This window comes from Emydura macquarii, unplaced genomic scaffold (genome assembly GCF_026122565.2).
Source record: "Emydura macquarii macquarii isolate MOO-44397 ecotype Brisbane River unplaced genomic scaffold, CSIRO-AGI_Emac_v2 contig_3451, whole genome shotgun sequence".
Lineage (NCBI taxonomy): Eukaryota > Metazoa > Chordata > Testudines > Chelidae > Emydura > Emydura macquarii.
In genome coordinates this window covers 7,742,227-7,769,655 of record NW_027133588.1, presented here as the reverse complement: position 1 = coordinate 7,769,655, position 27,429 = coordinate 7,742,227, and the positions used below count along the sequence as shown (strand labels likewise).

Here is a 27,429-nt window from a genome sequence, read left to right as displayed (position 1 = left end):
TGTTCATTAGAACTGCTGAGAGAACTATCTAGGGCACTGAAAAATGTTTGTGATAGGGCATCTAAGTATAAATTGCTGCATATATGTTCTTTTCTGTTCTGTTCTATTTTATTCCTGTTATTCCCCTTACTCCATGGAATAGCACTGTGGATGTCAGTCCCATCAATGTATCAGCTTTTTTCATAGTTCATCTGTAAGAGCTTTTGACTTCATGTACAGTACTACTTTCTCTCTATAGGCAGTAGTTGCAAACTATATGAATTATAATAACTTTTCACACTAATTCTAGAAAGTCTGTAGGGTTTTCTCTCAAAATCTCAGAAATAGAATCAAATGTAACTTTATGATGTTAGCAAAAATCTGTGCAAGTAAAAGGTTAATGCAATTTAATGTAAAGTGTACTGGTGCTGAAAATTTATTCAGAAAATTCATTATACATCCACTTTGGGAGCTCATTATAGTCAAAATCTTGACCTTCATTCAAGTGAGCATGCATCTCTTAGTTGATCTTATTAAAACTAGGGTCTTCATTCTTTAAACATGGAAAAGGTATGAAATATGTAAAATACTCAAGGTATTTGAGATCTTTAGTAGGGTTCTCTTGTACTAGTAAAGTTTGAGTATTTAAAAAAATTAAAATAAAACCCTGCTTATTAACTTAGTGTAGTATATCTACTCAGTCACCAAGCTTATTAAATGTCAGTAAGAAAAACAGCCTAAATGGAAAACTGACATAAAAGAGCACTTATTAAAATATGAAGATAGAAATTCAAAGAGAAAATGTGAGGGCTCTGTGAAAACCAAAAGCAAATAAGAATGTTGATTTGTAGAATTGTCTTGCCCCATACCATGTAGAAATCATTGTGATTGTCAATTTTCTTAAAAGCACTTCCAGCTTCTACTAGTTTGTACTCCTTTCATTTTCGATTATACATAATATGTTGTAACACATTTTGGCAACAGTAGAGTAGACTAGATTTTGACCCTTAATGTCAACACCACTATCATCGTACAGTAGGTCCATTTATTTTACAGACTGTATTCAACTGGATGCATCATAGAATGCCAAACTGAAGTGAGTCCCAACATTTATACTGGAATACAGTGCATATAATAATGGAGTTCAATTAGTCAATGCAATTACTGATGTATTTGCAGCAATTCTACAACGTCCTAAAAAGCCTTTGGAGACAGCTTATCTTGTAGCATTATGTTTATAAATATTACTAAACACTGAGTGCAAAGCTTTTGGGACTTCAAGATCACGTTTCATAAGCTCTCTTTGATAATAACATTTCCCCCTCTTTATATGCAAACATTTTCCTATCTTTATACACTTCAGAAGCTACAGCTTTCTTTGTGTGTAAAACATATCGTTTACAGTGCAAACATTGATGGGCCGTTCATCTGCCATTGCCATCATTGTATCTTTTTTTCTTGTAAACGTATATTCAAAGATATTTTTACTATAAAATTAATGTGTACCAAATGTATAACTCCATTATGGTCTATTGGATACATTCATATCTGCAGCAGGATTCAGATTCATAGGTACTCTTTAATTACATAAATTGTGTAATGTTAAAAAGAATTGTTATTAATATACATTATTATTATTAGAGTGGTGTAATTCCCATACTGTTAGTTCTATTAATTCTTTTTCTGTGGTTCTAGATAAGTGCACAAGTGCTCTTGTAGGGCGTTAAGGAATGGTGGAATCCTTCTTATTTGGATGCTAGAGCATCAGTGCAGCTACTATTTGGCTGTTGCTGCAGTGACATTCATGTCATGCCCCTTTTGCAGTGTGTTTTTGTCTTGTGGATATGGATACTGTAGTTGTGGATTCACAAACCCCCATCTTTCCCTTGACATGCCACCAAAAAACCTGTTCAGTCGTATGGAGACTGGACCCCTCATTTCCGCTGCCTTTCAGTCCTACGGTGGATCTTCTGGAGGAAAATAGGGGATAAAGTAGAAAATACATCTTTATCATTTGTATAATTTTCTAGTTATGCCTAGATTATAGGCCAGAGTCTGTTCTTCTACAGCAGTGAGTATTGGGAGCTACTCCATTGATTTTAATGGAGAGACTCCCCATTTAGGTTGATGAACAAATGACAGTCACGTGCAATTGGCCATTGATACATCAGAATAGCACAAGAAAGTAAAACAGGCTGTAGATGATCCTGTATATGTAAACAAATGGAGACAGACAAATGGGTTTAGGGCTGGCAGCAATGAACCAAAAAAGCTGACACACGTCAAAGGGGAATGAAAGTAAACAAATGAGGCCAAAACAAGGCCAAACTGAAGCCAATTAATATCCTTGAGGCGGTCAACTTGCAAAAGAAAAAAAATCTGACAAATGAGTGGATGGAATACTGGAAAAGACAAATTTGGCTGACAAATAATGAATACGCAGTGCTGGCACATCAGAATATCTAAAAAAGTCTGACAAATGATAACTGGGCAGTTGGTGAATGAAAATGAATAGAAAGGCTGACAAATGCCAAATTTAAAAGAATACAGCTGAAAAATGATGAATGGACAGATGAGAAACAGTAAAGGAATGGAAATGGATGGTCAGCATATGGGCTATATCATGGATCTACTTTTTACTACAATTTTTGTAGTCATTTCTGCTCCTTTTCACAGTCTCCTAAGCAGATTCTGAACCCTTTAATGCTTGAGTTGAGCTGATCAAACTTGTCCTCCATTTTCTATACTGGGCTTTCTGTAGAATAGAGTCAAATTCAAGGTCTTGGTCTTTTTCTTCAAGGTTTCAAATCACCTGGGCCACAGGATATCAAAAAAGTTCAATATTCTGAGTGAGGATATGACATAGTTTTATTATAGTTGCATGTTGAAGGCCAGCTTTGAGGTCTGTTGTCAGTAGAACATGCTGTTATGCAGAAATATGAGTAGTTTGGTTCCCCTGAGGGAAGGAAATGCTGCATGTCACTCTGGAAATGACTTTCTCAGGCCGATGTTCAGGACATCATTCATGTCTTCACTGCAGCATTATCTTGAGTTACTTCTCTGGAGTGAGGGTAGCCACACTCTGAAATAACATTTAAACTGCTAAATCCACACAAGGTGCTGCACTCACTCATGTGATGCTAAGACTTCTCAGAGTTTATCCCATGGTTCTTATCACTGCCTTAAGATGAGCTGAGCTTCTCTATGAATTCTATGCCTGTGAATTGTGGGATTTGTCTGTCCTTTCTCAGCACGTGAGGGAATTGTGGGAAGACATTGGAGAACTAGCATCACTCAAATGGAGCTAGCCTGCAGACTGGTCATGTTAGCAGCTGACGAGCGGAGCTAACTTCAGTTGGTCTGTACCCTAGCCTTTAACTCAAGTTAAAAGTACACCACGTTCAAGTTAAAGGTGTATATTGTGTGGATGGGACCGGAGTTTGGATCAATGCTTGAGTTATAACTTGTGTTAACATTGCAGTGAAGACAAGGCCTTGGAGGGAATGTTTCCATTTCTAAGTATTGGCTATTTTGATGTGGGTTTCTTCATACTGTGGCAGACAGCCGGCTTCCCTCTAGTGGGTCTCACACTTCACTTCTCATAGTGGGCCAGGGAGTCACCCGTCATCCTGTCTCCCCTGGGGAGGGGTTAGGGACCCGGGCCCACCCGCTCCTCCGGGTCCGAGCCCAGGGGCCCTATGAGTAGCAGCTGTGAGCTGCTGGCACCGTATTTGCAGCTGCAGTCTTTTTCCCCTGGGCTACATTTCCCCCCTCAGTCCTTCTGGCCTCTCAGGCCCTGTTTCCTTGTTGCCCCAAACTGGGCTTCCTGACCCAGGCCCCTGTGCCTGGGAGAGTGTTTCAGTCTGGCCAGGGGCAGGTTCCCCCCTCTCTTGGGCTCAGTACCTCTCTTGGGACTCCTCCGCTCTTCCACACTTCCACTATACTCCTGTCTGCTCCTCAGCTCCTCGCAGAACAGCACACTTGCTTCTTCCAGCTTGTGCCCTGTTTCTCTGGAGCAGTGGGCTTTTATCAGGCACCTGGCTGGGCCTTAACTGGCCTCAGCTGCTTCTAATTGCCCTCTACTGGTCTGCAGGGAATAAAGCCCTGATCATTCTGGGGCTTACATACCCCCTGTCAGAGTGCGCCAGGTTACAGCCCCTCTTCTGGCTCCTCCAGAACCTCCTGCTGAGGTTCTGGCTGCACTTCTCCCCGCACCTGTTCATTTATGCACACCCCATCCGTGGCCCCACGAAGTCGCCGGACCTCCTCGTCAACCTCCTCCTAGCCCTGGCCAAACTGGCCATCTGCAAGACCAGGGAGAGGAAGTTGGCTGGGGGGGTGCTCTGCGACTGTGGGGCCTTACTTCCGTTCCCTTGTGTATTCACGCATCCGGGCAGAGTTCCTCTGAGCATCGTCCACTGGCTCCCTTGACACCTTCCGGGAGCAGTGGGCGCTGTCCGGGGTTCTCTGCTCGGTGTCCCCTTCTGGCTCCCTTCGTTTAAACCTGTGACCCTCACGTCCCTTCCTGTTTTTTACATTAGTTGTCCCAAGCAATCAGTTGCGTTCCAGGCTCAGTGGCTCCTCCCCTTAGCCAGCCCGCCCACTTCCTGGTTTGCAAATAGATGTACTCTCCTACTGCCCTCTGCCCTTGCTATATCACAATACAGAAAATGTGTAATACAGGGACAAACAGGAAAGGAATCCTAAAATACTGCCAGACTTTAATATATTTGAAGTCCTTCCTTCTTATGCGTTTATTTTAGTTTGATTTCAGGATAAAGAGCTCATTGTACTGTAATAGGATTGTGACATCAGGGTAATTTAACAGTCATAGTACAGATTAGAATAATATCTGTCACTGATTTGCTGTGCTTCCTGGAGTAAATCACTCAACCTCTGTGTTGCAGTTTCACCATCTCTAAAACGGGATTGTACTCACCTACCTGACAGAAATTTTGTAAAGATTTTTTAATGTTTGTACAGTACTTAGAAGACAAAAATGAGAATGCAGAGACTATTTCTTTTTGTGTTTGTACAGCATAATTGGACCCTGACCCTGATCATAACCTTTGGGCAATACTGTATTATAAATGTGAAACAAGTAATACATATTATTTTGCATACTTCATTCTCCTTTGGATGTAATGTTGTAAGAGATGTCCTTGACTCTCTTCAAATTTGTAAATCTAAGTATAGAACTCAATGCTCATGCAAGTATGTAATGATTTGGAGAATTTCTCAGTACAATTTATGAAATCTGGTTGATATTTTGAAATTGTTATGAAAATTGTTGTAACTGGTCAATAGATATGCCAGAGCGGTTGGGTGAAGCCGGAAGAAGTCACTTTCCCTAACTTGTCTGTAAGGGGCTGGGATTTGGAGAGTGGAAAATTACCAGCAGCAAGAAGAACCAGGTGGTGGTGGTGGTGGGGCATCTAAACTTGAGGGTCTCAGAGAGATACAGGAAGCTTTGGGCAGTAAGGGAAGAGACGGGTATGCTGTTGTAGCAGAGTGGGGGTAGCGATTATTTGTGGGACCAACCAAGATCAGAGAAAGCAATCTAATTTAAAGGGGGAGAGAGGTTCCATGGTTCAGAAAACTGAAGCAGGGAAATGCGTATTAGGTTTCTTATTTTTTGGATTGAGCTATGCATTTCTCAAGCTATTAAAGAAAGAGCAATGGTTTTCTAGTTCTGTGCAAAGTCTGTTTGTTATGTTAACTTGTGCACCCACAATACCCACACAGAAGGAGTTCTGGGGGAGGATGTATTTAAACTACGGAGGGAATCTGAGATGTCAGTACTGGCCAGGGGTAGGCAGTTGAACTGTGAGATCACAGCTCTTCGGAGGGATTGCTAGGTAGAGGATCTGCATTCTGGGATTGTGCCTAGGGACCTCCAGCTAGGGGCAGTGCCTGGACTTGGTTTGCACTCTAGCGGCTTAAAGCACACAAGTTCCATTTAATTGGGTTCTCTGTACAGTATGTTGAGTGTCCAAGAAGGGGGCATTTGAGTAGATTTGTGACAAAGTTTCACATTTGTAAGCTCTTACAATTTCTCTCACTAGAAGAGAACAGAATTTTTGTTATATCCATTTAATATGCAAGTTGCATACATAGTACATTCATGATTTTCTTTTGTGTGTTCTGAGTGCAGTAGGACCTCAGTGAAACTTGCTCCCGAAACTACAATCTTCAAGTTCAAATATAAAGCAGGTTTTCAAGTAGAGCATAAGATTCTGATGCTGTACTAGGATGGGCCAGTGCAGGTTATATTATATTGCTGCAGGTCAGTGGAGGAGGATTATATCACACAAACTCACCTCTGTTCCCAGCATTCAGTGAAGCCCTGCATCAGGGTTAGAGCCTTATAATGCCTCTTCTGTTCTCAGAGGCTCTTCCCTTCTTCTGCTGAGGTAACATCTGCTTCAGTGAGTATGGCCAGGCTTACTGTTTCCACTGCAGCTCTGCTTGCCACCGTGGGAGTGAAGAGCAACCAGTGAAGTAAGGTGGCTTCTAGTTGCATCTCCCTCCAACCTTCCTTTGTAAGGACACAGGGAAGGGGAGGGAGATAGAGCTGAGGACCAGCCTATTACTCACACAAGAGGAAAGAGATGTCCATCCTTATCTCATCCTGTTGCAGGGTTCAGCATTGCTGGGAGCACAGCAGCAGCAATTGAAGGACAAGAGCAGAGAAGTAGATAAAGGCTACCTTTCTCTGGTGAGGATGTGGCTGTTTCCTCTTCACCCGTGTGGCAGCAGCAAACCTGACTTTGCCTCCTCAGCAGTATCAGCATCATCAAGAAAATTAGGAGCACAGTAAGGGCACAGACCTTTTATTAAGGTCTTGACAAGTGCTGGGGTTTGTGGCTATGGGATGAGGTTTTGCTCCCCCATTAGCCCAGGCATAGTGTACCATGGTCCCCCTTCTGAGCACTTGGTAATCCAAACATTTCACTAGTGTACAGTGTGGCTCCTCACCATTAGTGTGGATTAATGAGGTGGTAACTAGTTAGGAATTTTTCAGCAAAAGATTTTCTAGTCTAAAAATGCCTATTCATGAAAACGGAAACTGTTTATGAAAAAGGTTTGGATTAAATGACTTTGCCAAGTCGAAAAAAATGTTGGGAGGAAAAATTTCAAAATCCTTGGAACATTTAGCTTTGACTTTCAAATTGAAAAGTTCTGCTTTTCCAATTCAAAATGACTTTTTGTTTTAAAATGGAAGCTAATTAGACTACAACAAAGCTTCAAAAGATCTAAATCAAAACGAAAGATTTCAAATTTATGGAAATGAGTGTTTTGACCCAAACCATTTTTTTGTTTTTCAGTGTGAGTATTTTAAATATTTTAACTTGTCATCACGATTTGAGACTGGCAAAAAAATGTGTACTCTGATACTCCAAGGACTGGAAAACACCTCTTGCCTAGCTCCAGTTCTAACAACAACAAGCAAAAATGAAGCACTATAGCTACGGGGTATAGTTACTGGACTTATGATTTGTTCAGTATTAACACAAAGTAAATAGAAAATTCCCCACCAACATAACAACATCCTACCTTTGGTGCTTTGCTGAGTACTATATAGAATGGAGAATCCACCCGTCTTTGGAATAATGTCCAGGCATGTAAATGTATCTAATAGGACTGGAAATAGTCTTACCTACTCATAGCTACTTGAAAGGCAAACGGTGTTACCAAACAGTGTTACATTCAGTAAGGAAAGACAGCAGCATGCGACTGTTACCTAGATCATAACTCAGTGGTAATGTTTACTTCCCATGTATTTATCACAAAAATTAACAAATCATAAAAAAAAAAAGTAACTCTCTGAGAGGATTGTTTGTTTGTATAACCATGAGGGTCCAACTGAGCATTAGACCAGTTTAATAGTCCAAAACATTCAGCTTCTAAGTGCTGTAAATTATTCTTGTCACTGAGGCTTAAGAGAGTTTTCAGTGGTGTTCACAAGATCTGGCTAGGTATGTCAGTCAATTTTTATGAGACTTGGTTTGTTCATTCCCCAAATAATGGGATGTCCCAAAATGCAGTGTTCAGAACGACCAGAAACATCATTCCAGTGAACTGGCAGTTGTGTTCATTATTGCCTATGAAATTAAAAATTTTGAAAAAGGAGGAACTATTTAAGAAGTAGAATCACTAGTCTTTTTGAACAGCTCATCTTTCTAAAATAAAATCTAGGTGGAAATGTTTGTTTCCAGGGTGCAATGTCGATGCTCATGTATCTAGTTCTGTTCCATATTTCTGTGTTTGCACTTACTGTATAATAAGCAGTTACTGAAAAATAAATGTCGCCACTGAGTGATTATGCTGTGAAATAACCAATGCTTATTGATTATTTTCCAAGGCATAGTGTGTCTGCCTCTTGATTATTTTTTTCCCTGCTAACATTAATGCCTGACAACCCTACAGCCTCATAGTTCAAAGTACAACCATATGCTAATGAATTATACTGCCTTATTTGCTTGTATGCAAATATTTAAGTATATTAAGTCTGTTTTGCTCAGGCCTGGTCTACACTACAAACGTAGGTTGACGAAAACTGCCTTACATTGACCTAATAATGTATGTGTCTACAATACCAGGTCCCTTCCACCGACATAACTCACCTGCTGCATTGACTTAATTACTTCACCTCTCTGAGAGGCATAGCGTTTAATCCAATGTCGATGGGGTTGACAGAGAGGCAGTGTAGATGCAGCATTGTTTGTCAACTGAATTGGCCTCCAGGAGGTGTCCCACAGTGCTCTGCTGTGACTGCTCTGGTAATCGTTTTCAACTCTGCTGCACAGCAGCCAGGTACACTGGAATGGGTTACCTAGGGAGGTGGTGGAATCTTCATCTTTAGAGGTTTTTAAGATGTGGATTGACAAAGCCCTGGCTGGGATTATTTAGCTGAGGTTAGTCCTGCTCCGAACAGGGGATTGGACTAGATGACCCCCTGAGGTCCCTTCCAACTCTATGATTCTATGAAACAGTCCCTCCCCTGTTAAATCCCTAGGAACTTTTGAATTCCCATTTCCTGTTTGATCAGTGTGAAGAGCTTGCCAGCCCAGCTGATCATGGCAACTCAACTTCCCAAACGCACTCTAGCCTGGAGTACACAGGAGGTGGTGGATCTTATTGGTCTACGGGGAGAAGAGTCTGTGCAGACACAGCACTAAACCAGCTGGAGGAATGTTGACATCTATGAGAAGATTGCGCAGGGCGTGGGAGAAAAGGCTACACCCAGGACACGCAGCAGTGTCCTGTGAAAATCAAAGAACTTCTGCAAGCATACCAGAAGGCAAGGGAAGCAAACAGTCATCCTGGTTCTGCACCACAGACATGCCACTTCTAGACGATTTTCAGCAGTGATCCCGCTACTACCCCCAAAGCAGCGTGGGTAACTCACAGGAGTCAGAGTCCTGGGCCACCTCAAGCAACAACCAAGAGGAGGTTTTGGATGAGGAGGAGGAGGAAGAGGAGATGAATGGGAGACAGGAATCCATTGTCCCCAAGAGCCAGGAGCTATTTTTGACCCCAGAGAAGTCCACTCAGTCACAGGGATAGCATCACAGCCAAGCGTGATGCTGGGGAAAACACCTCTAGTGAGTATGCAATTCCAATCAAACTGTGGGGGTTATATGCTCTTATATTTTGTTTAAATATGAAGAAAAAATGAGGTGCAATAGGCCCGGGGACCCTTCATGGAGAGCTCCAGGAAACTTTCATCAAGGTTCTCTAAAATCTGCTGTAGAAGGTTTCTGGGGAGGGCTGCCATGTTTGTTCCACCACGTAGGACACTTTCCCACGCCACTCCAGTATTAATTCTGCTGGCATCATTGTGGTACATAGCATAGCAGCATAAGGACCAGGTCTGTACCCAGACACTTGTAGTATCTGCTTCCTTGCTGCTTCTGTTACCTTCCCGAGACTGATATCCCATTGGGTCACCTAGGGGAGATTGTGGTCCCCTGAGGCATCGCAATCCCTTCCCAGAACTGCCTTTGGTTACTTGCACTGTGGGATAGCTACCCATGGTGCACCACTTTCTACATTGCTGCTCATGAGGACGCACTCCACTGATGCAATGAGTGTGATGAAGACATGTCCAACTGACTTAATGACTGCAGTGGCTGGATGTTGACTTAAATTAAGTCGACTTAACTTTATAGTGTGGACATGCTCTCAGTATTATAGTCACATCACTTTTTTCAGCTATTTAGGTTTCTTCCTTGGAAATCTTGTTCTTTTCAGCAAACAAAACAAGTTGAAGAAACTGGAAAAACTATTGATAGCTTGATCAGCTAAAAGTTGTGGCCATGGTTTTACTATGCAGGTTTTAGGGCATAAGCAATAACAGTAAAGAGATGATGGCATGTATTGTCTGCTTTAAGCCTTACTTGACTCCAAGAATATTTGTGTCTAATAAATTCCACATTGCTACATCCAGAAATGTATAATATATTCAATAATGTTTTACAAATGAACACTTCTAAAAAAAGCTATCATACAAACATCAAGTCTGTTTTTACATAATAGGATCATAAATAGATTCAGATATCACCATTAACTTCCAGAGAATGACAACACTTAGAACTTACATTGGGAAGCTAGGCTTAATTATGAGTATGGGGGGAAAGATGCATCTCTCAATATTATGATACTTTACAACACCCCTGTTATATGATATCTTGTTGTAGCTGTGTTGGTCCCAAGAGATCAGAGAGACAAAGTGGGTGAGGTAATATCTTCTGTTGCTGAGAAAGACAAGCTTTTGACCTTACAGATCTCTTCTTCAGGTAATCTATTAGGTAGGTAGGTAGGTTTCATTAACTCCATTTTATAGAAGGGGAAACTGAGAAATAGGGGCTAGATTTTTATCTCAGTTACACTGATAGTAACCCAGCTGACTTCAGCAGAGTTGCTCAGGATGAAAATCAGGCTATAACTTGGCCCATAGATTTTAAGTTACTTGCCTAAGGTAACAAAGTCCATCAGTGCCAAAGTTGTCATGAGAATGTAGGGGTTCCTGGCTTCCAGCTTATTATCAAACTCTCCAACCACACTGCCATAATCTATATAATTTTTATTGTTGTGTATTACACTAGTCTTGTTTTGCTGCTACACAAGAATCATTGCTTTTTCAGAGTTTTAGGTTATCATCTGCCTATATCGCTCTTTGCAAGTATGAACAATGGAAAAAAGTCTGGGAAGAACAATATTTTTGAACACGGCACTGAGGATGTTTGTCCTCCTGTATTGTTTATTGTCTCTCCTGATTTCTCATTCAGATGAATTCACCATTTTTAAAATTTGTGAGAGGCAGTGCATTCTGAGTAATAACGTGTGTGTAGTGGTTAAAAGTTAAGCAGTCAGGGTTCAGATTTTGTTTTCTTTATACTACATCTACCAGATTCGTTCTGACTCCAGGTTTTCCCAATAATGTTCAGTACTTTCTCCTTGGATCTCATAATTAAATAATACAGAAAACCTTAGATGCTAATCCTTTAGGGGAAAACTTGAAAAAGCAACTTCTATAGGAACAGTTCTGTAAAGAACCTTTTACCTTGATTGATTGATTCTTTATTGTTTCGGAGGATTGCATTAAAATAGGAAGTTCATTACCAAAAAATTCATCTGCTTCTTTTGCTTATTCCTCAGTTAAAGCATTAGTCTTTTGTTTCTGTCACCATAATAATTTCCACAGCAAACAACTGTGATGCCATATTCAGAAGTTGTGATGTCAGGTGGGGAATCAGCAGCAGGCCAGATGGACTTCTTAAAAACCGGGAAAAATTTAAAAAAAAAAACCCCGTTTTCGATCTGTGATTTAAACCTAAGTGGGTCTGTGTGGTGGGAAGTATCCATCTGTGGAGTGTCTCTGCATTCCAGTGCTCCCCGGCTGTCACAACAGGAGCTGGTGTAATTTAGTGCAGCTTTGAGAGTGCTCTAAAAAAATATCAGGGACTATATAGGTGAGAAACTGACTACAGACATGGGAAGTTTAACATCGCTCCTTTGCAATACCGCTCTTCCCATCACACCCCTGAACTACACCCAGTGGATATTATGTGCAGCTGAGAATGTGAATCTGGATTCTTTTCTCATGTTTATTTCCTTGATATTAAAAGAAGGAAGGAAGGGAGTAGAGAATATAGAAAATGCATCCTGATTAAAGCGAAGTATTTTAAAATAAAATATAATTAATTGCTTAAAATATTTTCAAAGTGTTCAAAAAAGTGTTGACAGGGTTTTATATAATATGAAGTTACATTTACAGCATCAGTATTACTTGTGATGCTTTCCTTACTGTAACAAGTTATGTAAATATAAAAGAACAAGCTATGTTTCTTGTGATTTATCATTTTGCTGCAATTGTCCAGTGTACAGAAGTCTTCTTTGAAAATATCTATCAGGGATGTCAACTTGACAGACTTTTTTCAAGGTTCAGATCTGTGAAGTGGTCCTCTCATGTCTATCTAATTCAGCGTCAGTAAAGTTTTTATAGGAGGAGAAATAAAACATAATGTATTTATTGGTTGTTTACTTCAACAAGATTAGTAACTCAAAAGCAAGTAATTGACAATTGTATGCAGTTGTTGTTCCTGTATATCAGTTTTGTTGCATAATAGTTTATGGTAGCAATCATTTGCAGGAGTTCCGTGCAGATTTTCTTTGTAAATATCCTCAATTATTTAATGGGTTTTGCTGATCCTATGTTAAAATATATATTACTGAATTTCATGAATACTTTAACTCTCTCTTTGCCAGGAATTGAAAGTGGAAATGTGCCAGTTTGGCAATTGAAAATGTTCCTGAAGGCAGCATTGCACATCAACTGAAACACATCAACTTAAACACTCACAAATGATGGTAGAAAAGCAAATTAAAGAAATCAAACTGGTTGCTTTCTAGAAATAAGATTACATGTGAAACTGTTGAAATGATAGGGAGAAATAGAAAAATTATTTGGCAGAACTAAGTGTGTAGTATGGTAATCTTTACCTTTATCATAAAAGAATTTTTTTTGTGTGTGTGTGCTAATGGTTTGGGTTTTGTGTTCACCGGGACTTAATTGATTTAGCACCCAGTCATGTCAGTGGAAACCTTCTCACTGACTTCTTTGGAATTTTGATCAGTTGTAAAGAAGAAAATTTTCAAATTCTAACGGCAAGCATTTGCACTAAAAATAATTCTAAGAGTAATACTTACCCTTTCCAGAAAGAGAAAGAAGTCAAATAAAAATGACTAGAATTATGAATACTCTGAATCCACGACCACTATACGAATGGATCACCATTCAACTTGTGTGCGACTTCTTGATGCATGTACACAGACAACCGTGTATATGTAAATGCAACTTGTACATATGTGTTGAGGCATTGGCATGCCTAAGGTGGGGTGTATGCTTCAAAACTTGGCCCATAAAATCACTGAAGAGGAGGAGAAGGAGATTGCCACACCCGAACCATTCCTTTTAGGTGACAAATCTGAAGAACTGTCCCCGATTAAAGTGTCAGTACAGGAGGTTTTGGTACAAAAATATAAATTAAACAGTATTAAGTCCCCAGGACTAGATGATATCCACCCAAGAATTCTGAAGGAACTCAAATATGCAACTGCATAACTACTAACTGTGGTATGTAATCTATCATTTAAATCAGCTTCTATACCAAATGACTGGAAGATAGCAATTTTTAAAAAAGGCTCCACAGGCGATCCTGGCAATTAAAGGCCAGTAAACCTAACTTCAGGATCAATCAAACTGGTTGAAACTGTGGTAAAGAACAGAATTATCAGACGCATAGATGAACACCATTTGTTGGGGAAGAGACAACATGGCTTTTGTAAAGGGAAATCATGCCTCACCAATCTACTGGAATTTTGAAGAGATCAACAAACGTGGACAACGGTGATCTTGTGGATACAGTGTATTTAGACTTTCAGAAATCCTGGTCCCTCACCAAAGACTCTTAAGCTGAGTGAGCAGTCATGAGATAAGAGGGAAGGTCATCTCATGGATCAGTAACTGGTTAAAAGACAGAAAACAAAGGATAGGAATAAATGGTTAGTTTTTCAGAATGGAGAGAGGTAAATAGTGGTGTCCCCGAGGGATTTGTACTGAGATGAGTGCTGTTGAACATATTCATAAATGATATGGAAAAGGGGGTAAACAGTGAGGGGGCAAAATTTGCAGATGATACAAAATTACTCAAGATAGTTAAAACCAAAGCAGACTGCGAAGAGTTATAAAGGGATCTCTCTAAACTAGGTGAGTAGGCAACAAAATGGCAGATGAAATTCTTTGTTGATAAATGCAAAGTAATGCACATTGAAAAACATAATCCCAACTATACATACAAAATGATGTGGTCTAAATTAGCTATTATAACTCAAGAAGGCTCTTTGAGTCATTGTGGATAGTTCTCTGAAAACATCTGCCAATGTGCAGTGGCAGTCAAAAAAGTTAATAGAATATTAGGAACTATTAGGAAAGCGATAGATAATAAAACAGAAAATACCATAATCCACTACATAAATCCTTGGTACGGTCTCACCTTGAATATTGCATGTAGTTCAGGTTGCCCCATCTCAAAAAAGATATATTAAAATTGGAAAAGGTACAGAGAAGGGCAACAAATGATTAAGGAACAGCTTCTGTATGAGGACAGAAGGATTAAGAGGATTAAGAAGATGGGAGTTTTCACATTGGAAAAGAGACAACTTATGAGGGCATAAGATAGAGGTCTATCAAATTGTGGCTGGTGTGGAGAAAGTGAATAAGAAAGTGTTAGTTACTCTTTCACATAACACAAGTACCGGGGTCACCCAATGAAATTAATAGGCAGCAGGTTGAAAACACACAAAAGGAAGTATTCCTTCACACAGCACACAGTCAATTTATGGAATTCATTGCGAGGGGATGTTGTGAAGGCCAAAACTATAATGGTTTTCAAAAAACAGCTAGATAAGTTCATGGACGATAGGTCCATCAATGGCTATTAGCCAAGATATTCAGAGATGCAACCCCATGCACTGAATATCCCTAGCCTCTGATTGCCAGAAGCTGGGTGTGAATGACAGGGGATAGGTTACTCTGATTGCCTGTTCTGTTCATTCCGTCTGAAGCGCCTGGCATTGGTCGCTGTCAGAAGACAGCATACTGGGCTAGATGGACCATTAGTCTCACCCCGTAAGGCCGTTCTTGTGAAGAATACAACTGTACTCCATATCTCTATCTTGTTTTCCTCATATATTTTTTCTTAAAAAGCATTCTAGGTGACAGCAGGTTCAGATGTATTAATTAACACTTCCAACATTACCATGCATATTTATGAGCAACATGCCTGGAAGAAACCTGTGGAAAAGTTTTAACATAATCTGTGGGTATTTTTCTCTCCTTCACAGAGGATCCACAAGAATTCTGCATTGCCTTACTGTATTCATCGCTCATTGTTAATTAGCTATGAGCATGCTATAAATCAAATACTGTCTTAAAAAAAACCTCCACAACAAATCTCACTTTGGTATTACCCAATTGTCATAATATAAATGGACAAAAGTAGACAGAAGAGAAGGAGAAACAGGCTTGAAAATGTAACTTGCTGTACAAAACAGTTTTGATAAAGAATAACATTTAGTTACACTGCATGTGTCTTATGGTTTCTTGCTAGTTTAGTTTAGTCTACGAACTGTTTAAAGTATGTTATGTTTTTTGCATTGGATAGTAGTGTATAGTCTGAGACTAAAAATACTTTAAGTAGAATATCTGTTGCTAGAGCTGGGTGAACAATTCATCACAAACAATGTACAGTGCACATTTAGCCTTTTTTCTTGTTCATAAATCTTGAATAGGCTGAATTTTTGTACAAACTTTCCACTATTCAAATGTTTAGTATGAACAGATATTCTGCCTGACTAGTAATAGTTTTTACAAACTCATCTCTGCAGATATTTGTGAATTTGATAGTTACCATTCTATATTCCTGCTGTGATTGGTCACTTAAAGTCACATGATGATTGTAACCGAATCCTTGGTGGTTCCTCTCTCAGGGTGGAACCTGACCGCACCCAATTAGCTATACTGGGTGGTCACAACCTGGGCCCCACTTCCCCACTATTCATACGAGTGTTCTGCCCTTGAGCCTCAAGTCTCTCCAACTAGGGGGTCAATATAAAAGTCAGAAACCTCTAAGCATTCAGGGATACTCCCTCCTTGCAGTCCCAGCAAAGGAGCGGAGGGTGGGCAGCAAGTCTGCAGTGCTGCCAACAATCCAGCCCCAGGCACTGTGTTTGGGGAAATCACTCTATCTGGGTCTCTGGGACTGGCTCAGCCTATCTCCTACACTGTGAGTCTGCTGTACTCTTCTCAGGGCTTGTCTTCACTTACCTCCGAGATTTGGCGGCAGTTGACCAGAGTTACGCAAGCTACGGAAAAAACTTGCATAACTCCCGTCGACTTCTCTTCTGCATGCCGTCTTCACTGCACTGTGCCAATGGGAACAGCATTCCTGTCAACGCAGCGCTACACCACTTGAGGAGGTGGTCTTAATATGTTGATTTCTGGATCGCCTGAGCGGGTCTTCACTGACCACTCAGTCGATCTTGAGAAGTCGATCTGACGGTGGCGAATTTGCCGCCGTCAGTGAAGACACAGCCTCAGTGTCGTGGTGAAGGCTTCCTGCCTAGGAGTTTTTCCTGCCGTATGCTGCTTAGGGTAATTCTGCACCTTCCCCGCCTGCTGACTGCAGCTTCCTCCATTTTGAAGGCTTCCTCCCTATGATGCATGATTGACAGGGCTGGATGGCAGAGGCTAGCCCTGCCACCAGGGCCTCTCTGGCCCCTTCTTTGTCCATGTAGGTCCTATACACTCCATCACAGTGGTATTTCTGTTCCGTCATAAATTAAGCTTGTAAAGAGGTTTCTAAGGTGGTCACTGCTTTGCTTCCTCATGAAATAAATTTAATTTCTGATTAAATTAATCTCTACTGCAAACCCAAAATCCATATGTGAATGTTCATATGAGCAAAAGTTCGTTTGCAAATTGTTCATTATGCAAATTGAGTAAAAAGAGGTAGTGAACCTAGTTGAAAGGCATTTTTAGACACAAGCTAATGAAGTGAATATGAACAATTTTTCTCATTATTTGCAATAATCTAGTCATACTGGTATAGTTGCTCTTTTATTAGCCAGAACAGCACTAGGCCTCATGCTTTAAAAGAAGGATGGATGTAGAAAGAGCTGTGATACACAAGTAGAGATAAGAAAGTGAGAGGTATAATCTCGGAGAGGAAGGACGGGCCATGTAAGCAGGGAGAGGAAAGAACATAGCTTAAAAAAATAGAGAAAAAGAATTGTAGACAGAGGACAGTTAAGATCGTACAGGAATTGTACGTGTAGAACAAGCGTGTCAACTGTGAAAGTTATTCTGTACTTGTCAATCTTATTTGTCAATCTCATTTGATACATTAATTTGGATTGATGGGTGGTGGTGTACAGCAGCTGAGCTGTATATATAGGGGATCATATCTTCACCTACTGTAAATTATCATAGCTCATTGACTTCAATGTCAGTTTACACCAATTGAAGATTTGGCCCAGGATTCATTGCCTCCGCACTGAAAGAGGTAAATTTGATTTTTGAGATTGTCATTCCAAAATCAATTCTGCACTAAATAATAAATTGTGAAATCAATTTGAAGCCATTCAGGCCAGATTTTACTAATGCCTCTGATTTTATTCTCACAAAATTGGGTGCATACTTATTTTGGATGCATATTTGGAAATCTGAGCACAGCTCCACATATCTAATTTGCATATAAAATGCGTGCGCTTGTGCAGTTTTGCTGGTACAAACATTTGTGTATGCATTTTTACACTGATATCTGCAGACTTAAAATTGGAGGCTAACTTTCGGCAGCTGAAAATATATTCCTCTGGTTGGATAATTAACAGTTTTCATAACTTTAACAATGGCTCTCTGCAGATAGCTTACAAACATTCAGGAACTGATTATTTTGCTTTCTAAGGTGGTGGAAGGAATAGAAAATAATACATTAGTGGTAAGAGGGCTGGACAATATGAGGATGTTGGAGTGAAAACTGGAGGTAAAGAGCATTATTTCTATCAATTTTCTTTTCTTTTCAGTAAGCTTTTGTTTGTTTATTTTGGACTGTAGAGATGCAGGAGGGGAGAGAACTAAAACAATGTGGATGACAGCTGAAAAGAAAGCTGGTAACGCTTGATGTAGCCTGAGTTTTAACCGTTTGAGAAGGGGATAGGTTATTTAAAATGAGTATAGCTAGGAAATAAGCCTGAACATATTTTCAAGTCAACAGATGTCTATCCATTGTGCCAGTACATTTCTCAACACTGTACACACTGTATCAGTTTGAAATTTTGTTACATTTGTTAACATTTTTGGAATTTTTTCCCCAGTGCAGAATCCATTGCTGACGGTAATATGTCATCACAAAAAAGAAAATAAAAGAACAAAGAAATATAACTTGCTGTTATCATGCATTAAATAAGACAAATATGGCACATTTTATCACTACCTGTTTCTATGTAGTGTCATAAAACATTCCAGCCAGCCCTAAAAATATTGCTACGAAGACATGTCTATATCACCATACCAGAGTAAAATACAAGTACATCTCCTTCGTGTTTTGTTCAGTTAAAGTTGTCAGGATAGTTTCATTTTAAGACTTTGATTTAAAGTATAATATACTGCTTAATGTTAATCGAAATGGATATAAAATTGCACACAGAGGTCACTGCCATGTGAGATTTCATTGCTGAAACCAAACTTCTGTTGAAAAAGTGAAAGTCAATTAAAAATGTTAAAGTAATTGGCTTGTTAAAATAGTGCCACCCTGGAAAGCAAAGAAACTTTTTGAATTATGGTACTTTGGTATCAGTGTCATGACTCTTCCTTGTCTCGACATTTTAGCATCTCTGGTCCTCTATAAGAGACAAGGATGTGCATGTGGGAAGGATATTAGATAGATGCTCCCTGGGAGAGTCACTGGCAAAGATATAAGTACAAGTGAGTCAAATTACAGGTGTCTGTGCCCACTTCTTTATCATTGAATGAATATTAGGCTATGTATCTTTCTCAACATATTTTAATGCAGATCTATTCCTTATTTTATCTTTTGTCTTTAATTTTCATTGCATTAATTATGTCTGCCATAAGAATTCTAATGCCACTTTAATTTAATATACATAAGTGACATTTTGAAAGTAGTTGATATATAGTGCAATTTGATCACAGTCACGATGTGGTGAGGAAATGCACATTAATACATGTTTTTCTCTAGAAATTATGTGCAATATAATGTTCATCTACACTTGTAGCCGGGATGATGTTATGATGTGCGGAAATGCTAAATGATGTCACTACAAGTTTATAGATGCCATTTTACAACATGAGAAAAGGCAAACTGGTTTCATTGCAAGTCTATGAACATGAGGTTCAGATATGAAAACAGACAAAATGTCAGTGTCAGTTTATGGCTGATGCTTTCACATGAGGAAATGTTAAAACATGTAATTGCAAAGTCAAAGTCTACACATCATATGAGTAAAATCAAAACAATGTCAGTATAAGCCTATGTAGATTATAAAAACGATGCTAAACTGATGGGAGAAAGGGTGAAATGGTGGCAATGTACGTCTCTGAGGGTATCTGCATTGCAAAGCCTTGGAAATACCAATGTAAATTATCATATTCTAACATGTAGGAAAGCAAAACAATGTCATTGTAAGTCTGTGGCAATGGCAGCTTTAATCAGCCAGTTTCTGTCTAGCTGCGTCTTATACTGAAAAACTACACCAGCATAGCTGCATTTGTCAGTGGTGTGAAAAAATGCACGGTGGTCAATGTAGGTATGCTAACTAACTTCCAGTATAGACGCAGCTATGTTGGTTGAAGGGTGCTTCCATCAACAGAGCTAACATCATTTCGGACCAACAGAAAAAAACTTTCTATTGGTGTAGGGTGGTTCTTCACTTCAGGTTTATGCTGGCATAGTTATGCCAATATAGTCTCTGTAGCATAGACATACTCTAAGACATTTGGCTCTGCTAAGCAAGAACCTACCCAAGTTTTTGTTATGATCTCAGCAGTACTACTTGTATATTTTGATTTCCTTGAAGCAGAAGTTATTTGCCTACTGATACCACTGTTTCCACAGTTATTTTATAGTCTAAATATAGAGAGAAGTGGTGGTATTTCAGATTGCATCGTGTGGTAACACTTGTTGATGTCTGACTTTTTAATCTTGATCACTGTAATACTCTTTTGAAAACTGATCCAGCACAGTGAAGATAGAGAGTATGGCTACACTGCAGTTAGACATCTGCGGCTGATGCTAATTGGAAGCTAACTGATGCTTCCAGGGCTCACGCTAAGGAGCTGTTCAATAGAGGTGTAGACATTCAGGCTTGGGCTGCAGAGCCCAAACTCTGGAACCTTCCCATCTCACAGAGTCCTAGAGCCCAGGCTGCAGTGCAAGCCCGAACATCTAGACTGCAATTAAATAGCTCCTTAGCCTGAGCCCCATGAGCCCACGTCAGCTGGCACAGGCCAGCCATGGGTGCTTAATTGCAATGTAGATATATCCAGAAAGTCTTGTACATATAATTGTAAACTGAATAGCAAGATAGGAGAGCAGGGAAACCTGATTTCATTGCAGTGAGAATGCTGGTACGCATACCTCTGACCGTTTAAACCCTGTCAATGTATCATACAAGCAATCAAGCTGTATCATAAATAACTAAGATGTTCTTCACTTGTGTTTTGTTCCATGTACCATAATCAATGCTCCTAGATTTGGCACATTCACACAGAGAGTCCGTGTGTCTGAATGAGTAACTCCTGATTCTGTTGTGTGAGAGACTTGGGCTCTATTCTTATCTCTGTCTCTAAACGGACCTTGTGCAACCTCTCGCTTAACTTATTTGTAAAATAAGAGAGGGGCTTTTGAGTGTGTATTAGGGTAGGACACAAGACCTTGTTCAATAGCAAGGGCTGTGAAGTGCACAGAAATGTGAACAGCAGAGGTAAACGTAGAGCTCCTGGCTCTCAGTTCAGTACACGTTCCCTGTGCTTCAGGATATTGGAAATGGAAAATCTTTTTCTCATCTCCGAGGAACATGGCCTGATGTGGCAGTACAGTAGAACAGGCAGCCTGGTTGGCCTGAAGTATGGAATGTTTACTAAACCTAGTACACTGGAGAGCTCTATTGCTATGAAGATGCCAAATTTTCCTGCCTGATAGCAGTAGTAATTGTAACAGATTCTTTTCCATTCCACATTATCATCCTTCCTTAATCACATGATTAGATTCTGATCCTGAAACAACATACCATTTTTAAAAAAAGTTGTCCTGGAAAAAAGTTTACTACCTTTGATGTGGAGTTTAAATTAATTTTTCCTAGACAAATAACTATCCATGTATTTACTGAACTCAGTTTGTGATATTAATAAGTATTAATAGTATTCGTGCGTGCATATATTAAGTAATTACCAAAGGAATTGTAAGTAAGTAGAATGTAGTTTCGTCTGTGTGTGGTATTTTTCACTTCCAGACCTAAAAGTCCGTGTCATGTTGCTGTGCGCTGTTAGATTTTTCACCGAAGAGGCATTTCAGTGGTAGATGAAGTGATCACTGCATTAAATCGATAAAGCATTTTGGGATCCTTGAGAATGATGGGTGATATGAAGATGCAAGATGTTATTGTTATATGTCATGTGCCGGTGCTGATTCCTTTTGAAAGAATGGCTAAATCTTTTTATGTAGGAGACATATAATGTCCCTATTATAGAATTATGTGCAGTCCATTGCAATTGTGCCAGTGCTGTCACAAGCACTTCGCATGAAATTTAGCTGTGAACATGCTTCCTGATGGACTTGATTTTGGATCAAGGAGCTAAATTAAATTAAATGTATTAAGTGTAATTTCATCCAAATCAAAACCAAAGATACTTTTGACCCAAGGACTTTATTCTAATGCAACATACCGGTTGAGGCTTACAGGGTCCAGAGCAAAATGTGAAAAGTGGTTCCCATTCTAAATATTCATCCACTCTTATTTACCACTGTTTCCTCTGCATCTTCTCTCCTTCTCCCATCCCACCTCATTTTTACTGGCTTGTTTTTCTTCTTGTTCTTCTGAAACCAGTATTTTTATACCCCCCCCTTTTTTTTTTTTTTTAAATAATAAGTGGTCTGGCAATACTACCTATTGTTAAGTTTGTCTGACACTTCACATTATAAGACCCTATTTTCATTTGCTTATAATTTTGCCAAATGTTAACCATTTGAGTTTAAATGTTCCATGCTGGATGTCTGCCTCAGGCTGAATTTTTTTGGAGAATTTCAGCCAAAATGCTTCAGCCAGCTCTAAGAATGAAGCTAGGGAAAAATACGTTTTGTCCATGTTAAAAATGGTCAGTCTAGCCCAGTATCCTGTCTTCCAACAGTGAGCAATCCCAGGTGCTTCAGTGGGAATGAATAGAATAGGTAATCATCAAGTGATCCATCCCGTGGGCCATTCCCAGCCTCTGGCAAAGAGCAATCCCTGACTATCCTGGCTAATAGCCATTGATGAAGATCCTCCATGAACTTATCTAGTTCTTTTTTTAACCCCATTATACTCTTGGCCTTCACAATATCCTCTGACAAGGAATTCCGTGGGTTGACTGTGTGTTGTGTGAACAAATACTTCCTTTTAAGCCTGCTGCCCATTAATTTCATTTGGTGACCCCTAGTTTTTTTGTTATGAGAAGGAGTAAATAAAATTTCCTTTTTTACTTTCTTCACACCAGTCATGATTTTTTAGACCTTTATCATATCCCCCCCTTAGTCATCTCTTTTCCAAGCTGAAAAGTCCCAGTTTTATTAATCTCTCTTCATATGGAAGCTTTTCCATACCCCTAATCATTTTTGTTGCCTTTTTCTGTTACTTTTCCAATTCCAATATATCTTTTTTGAGATGGGGCGACCAGATCTGCATGTAGCATTCAAGGTGTTAGCATACCATGGATTTATAAAGAGTCAAAATGATATTTTCTGTCTTATCTATTCCTTTCCTAATGATTCACAACATTCTGTTAACTTTTTTGACTGCCACTGCACACTGAGTGGATGTTTTCAGAGACCTATCCACAATGACTATAAGATCTCTTTCTTGAGTGGTAACAGTTAAGTTAGACCCCATCATTTTATACGTATAGTTGGGATTAATTATGTTTTCCAATGTGCATTACTTTGCATTTATCAGCGTTGAATTTCATCTGCCATTTTGTTGCCCAGTCACCCAGTTTTGTGAAATCCCTATGTAACTCTTTGCAGTCTGCTTTGGACTTAACTATTCTGAGTAGTTTTGTATCATCTACAAATTTTGCCACCTCGCTGTTTACCCCTTTTTTCCAGATCATTGATGAATATGTTGAACTGTACTGGTCCCAGTACAGTCTCCATTCTGAAAACTGACCATTTATTTGTTTCTTATCTTTTAACCAGTTACTGATTCAGGAAAGGACCTTCCCTCTTACCTCATGACCATTTACTTTGCTTAAAAGCCTTGTCAAAGGCTTTTTGAAAATCTAAGTATGCTATATCCACTGGATCACCCTTGTCCACATGCTTGTTGACCCCCTCAAAGAATTCTAGTAGATTGATGAGCCATGATTTTCCTTTTACAAAATCCATGTTGACTCTTCCTAACAAATCATATTAATCTGTGTGTCTGACAGTTCTGTTCTTTACTATAGTTTCAACCAATTTGCTTGGTACTGAAGGGATCAAACTTGGGGAAAACATGCAGAAGAGCCTGTGCTCATTAGAGTACACTCCCCTCCAGAGTCTAGAATGGAACTGAAGGGTATGACTACACTGCAGCTGGGAGTGAGTCTCCCAGCCTGTGTAAACAGACTCATGTTATTGGAACTCGAGGTATCTCTTTAAAACTGGCAATGTGGACATTCCAGCTCAAGCTCTTAAGCCCATCCAAAGCCCTAGTCTTTGGGGCTGGGAAGCTGCTCCCAGCTGCATTGTAGACATTCCCCAAGATTCATGAGGCTTACCATTCCTCTGATGTCAGTAAATGTCTGTGAAACCCACTGGTAAAGTGTGTGTCTCTTCCTGCTGTAGTACTAGTCTACATAGAGGAACACAACCTACTCTTGCTATCAGTTACTCTGTTAGCTCAGGTTATAGAAGTATGTGTAACGGATGGGAGTCAATATGATGCCACATGATGGAATTTCTATTTCTCTACTTTGCTTTTTTAAAAACTAGGAAATTATGCACAAAAAACTACAATTAAAGAACATTACTAAGATTGCAAATTCAAGTACTCAAAATCTAGAAAATAATTAAGGTTAATAATTAAGACCTATGCAACCATAATTTGGCCCTCGTATGCTCTTGCATTATGATACAGTCATTGCTTACTTGATCATATATTATTTGTCCACAGGACCCCTACCTCATTCAGTGCACAGGATATACCTGCTCTGGAGGTAAGTCAAGATCGTGTAGTAAATAAAACTGTCTGTAGGACCCAAGCCTCTTTTGTTGCAGAGTTTGGAAGGTGTGAAGTGAATGAGACAGGGGATTGTGAGAAGAAAAAGAATCATAGAAATGTAGGGCTGTAAGGGACCCTGAGAGGTCATCAAGTCCAGCCTCCTGTGCTTTGGCAGGACCAAGTAAACCTTCACCATCTCTGACACGTGTTTGACAAACCTGTTCTTAGAAATGTCCAATGATGAGTATTCCACAACTTCCCTTGAAAGGGTGTTCCAGAGCTTAACTACCCTTAGAATTAGAATGTTTTTTCTAATATCTGATGTAAATCTCCCTTGCTGCAGATTAAGTCTAATATTTCTTGCCCTACCTTCAGTGGACATGGAGAACAATTGATCTCTGTCCTCTTTATAAAAGCCCATAACATATTGGAAGACTGTTTTCAGATCCTTCCTCAGTCATCTTTTCTTAAGGCTAAATTATGCCCGTTTTTAAAAATCTTTCCTCATAAGTAAAATTTTCAGAACCTTTTATCAGTTTTTTTTTAAACTCCTCTGGACTCTCTCTAATTCATCCATATCCTTCCTAATGTGTGGCACCCAGAATTGGACACAGTTCTTCTGCTGAGGTCTCATGGGTGTTGTCTGGAGCAGAACAATCACCTCCTGTCTTACTCCTGTTAACACATACCAGAATATTAGCCTTTTTTGCAACTGCAACATGTTGTTGACTCATATTCAATTTTTGATCCACTATAACCCCTAGATCCTTTTCAGCAGGACTACTTAACCAGTTATTCCCCATTTTGCATTTGTGCATTTGATTTTTGCTTCCTAAGTGCACTTACCTTTACTGAATTTCAGACCAAATCTCCAATTTGTCAAGGTCTTTTTTGAATTCTAATCCATCCTCCAACGTGCTTGTGACCCCTCCAGCTTAGTGTCATTTGCAGATTTTATAAGCATACTCTCCACTCCATTATCCAAGTCATTAATGAAAAGATTGAGTAGTATCAGACCTAGGACCCCAACCCTCGCCGTTGGACAGCGAACCAATGAAAAACTACTCTTTAAGTATGTTCTTTCAACCTGTTGTGCACCCACCTTACAGTAATTTCATCTAAACCCTTGGTCTGCTAGGGAATCATGGTTATAGCAGTTGAATGCTGCTCAGAGAATAGGATTCTTCACAGATTTCGTGTGTGAACCTAGGCAAGCTATTTAAATCAAACTTTTCACAGGCGGTTACTAATTTGTGGTCTTCATTTGCTGGGGAATTTGAAATCCTGGGCCTGATCTGCAGAGGTTTTGAGTACTCACAATTGCAACTGAAGTCAATGGGAACTGTGAATGGATATATAAATGCTATATAAGGCTAAGTCTTCTAAAAAATCAGGTTGTAGGTACCCAGAATTAGGGGATAAATTTTTCTTTATTCTCTTTCTGCCTCAGCTCTCTATCTGGAACACTTGATGATTACCTGTTCCGTTAATTTCCTCTGAAGCACCTTACATTGGCTGCTGTCAGAAGACAGGATCCTGGGCTAGATGGACCATTGGTCTAACCCAGTATGGCTGTTCTTGTATTATCTGTAAAAAGGGGACAGTGCTACCCCCTCACCTTGCAAGGGTTTGTGAAGACAAAGTAAAGTTTGTGAAGCACTCACAGTAATTAGCACCATATGGAAGCCCATGAGGATGCTAATAATTCTATCTTTAGAGTAAGGTTTGAAGAATGTGGCCTAGAACTGGACACAGAACAATGAGGAGAAAACAAACTATTGCATAGCTGCTTGTTAATTGTGCACCATCCATCATGTGCACTGCATGAGGCAGAGGTCCTATTGAAAAAATAGTCTGTGATCATTGTGATGCTTCCTGAGCACACCCAGGGTTGTGAGGCATCTCACTTCCACTTGCCCTTAGCATGAAGAAGCCTTTCCTGTGCCAGCTGTGGGTCAGTTCCTCAACTCCACCAGCTGTTGGCAATACAGACATTGCCTTCCAGGCCTCTGCAGACCCCATGGTTTCTTTACGGGTTAATGATAGGCACACTCCAACCCCCAAGTCCTCCAAGCATTCCACTGCAGTGCCGAATCCCTGATCTATTAGACATTTACAGAATTTCCAAATCCTCTGTTCCCAAAGGAACAGTACATCCCAGCTTACCAGATACACCTTAGATCACAGCTCCGCTTGACACATAGCACCTAGATATGTTTATAGTAAAAACAAGAAGTAATTTATTAATTATTATTAATGTATTTTAAAAAACAAACAGAGATTCAAATAATAGAATTTAGAAATATTGTAAACAAAGGCTTACATATAAAGTCATAACATGCATTGTGGAACCCAGATGTACTTAACTAGACACCCCCTTGTGCTAATGAAGATTAGCTCACTCCAAAGTCTTTCCAGCATTTGATCCTTTTTTCATAAACCAAGCACAATCATCTGACTACTTAGATGAAGAATACAGAGTGAGTTCCTGTACCTACAGTTATAGTCCAAAAATCTGTTGTCTTCACTTGTAAAAAGAACTCTCTGCTACTGGTTTATTTCTTCTTGTAAATTCCTTCTCTTGAAGATTTTACTATCTCTTCATTCATTTACTGCCCCTCAGACTGTAAATGGGCATCCGTTGTAAACTGTATAATACTCAATTTACATATAGTCAGATGGATAGATAAACATCTCTTATCTGAAATAAACTTGTTCTTTCTTCGAGTGATTGCTCATATCCATTCCAATATAGGTGTGCGCGGACCCCATGCACAGATTCCCAGAACTTTTTCCCCTTAGCAAGCCCCATAGGGTCGGCTCAGGCGCCCCCTGGAGTACTGCGCTCATGCCGCGGTACATAGGGCGCCGCCAACTCTGCGGGCCCTCAGTTTCTTCTTTCCGCCTGTG

The 27,429-nt window shown here is 39.7% G+C and overlaps 1 protein-coding gene across 4 annotated transcripts in view; it reads left to right on the top strand.

Annotated features, from left to right (window-relative positions):
* ENTREP2 (endosomal transmembrane epsin interactor 2) overlaps positions 1-27,429 on the top strand; it is a 344,249-nt gene that overhangs the window by 151,112 nt on the left and 165,708 nt on the right. The window contains exon 1 of one of the 4 annotated variants that reach the window (XM_067534562.1): positions 6,679-6,697. The exons of the other annotated variants lie outside the window; for them this stretch is intronic. The gene's annotated coding sequence lies outside the window, so the exon portion shown is untranslated. Of the gene's footprint in view, positions 1-6,678; positions 6,698-27,429 lie in introns of those variants that run through there. 4 annotated transcript variants of the gene reach the window in all.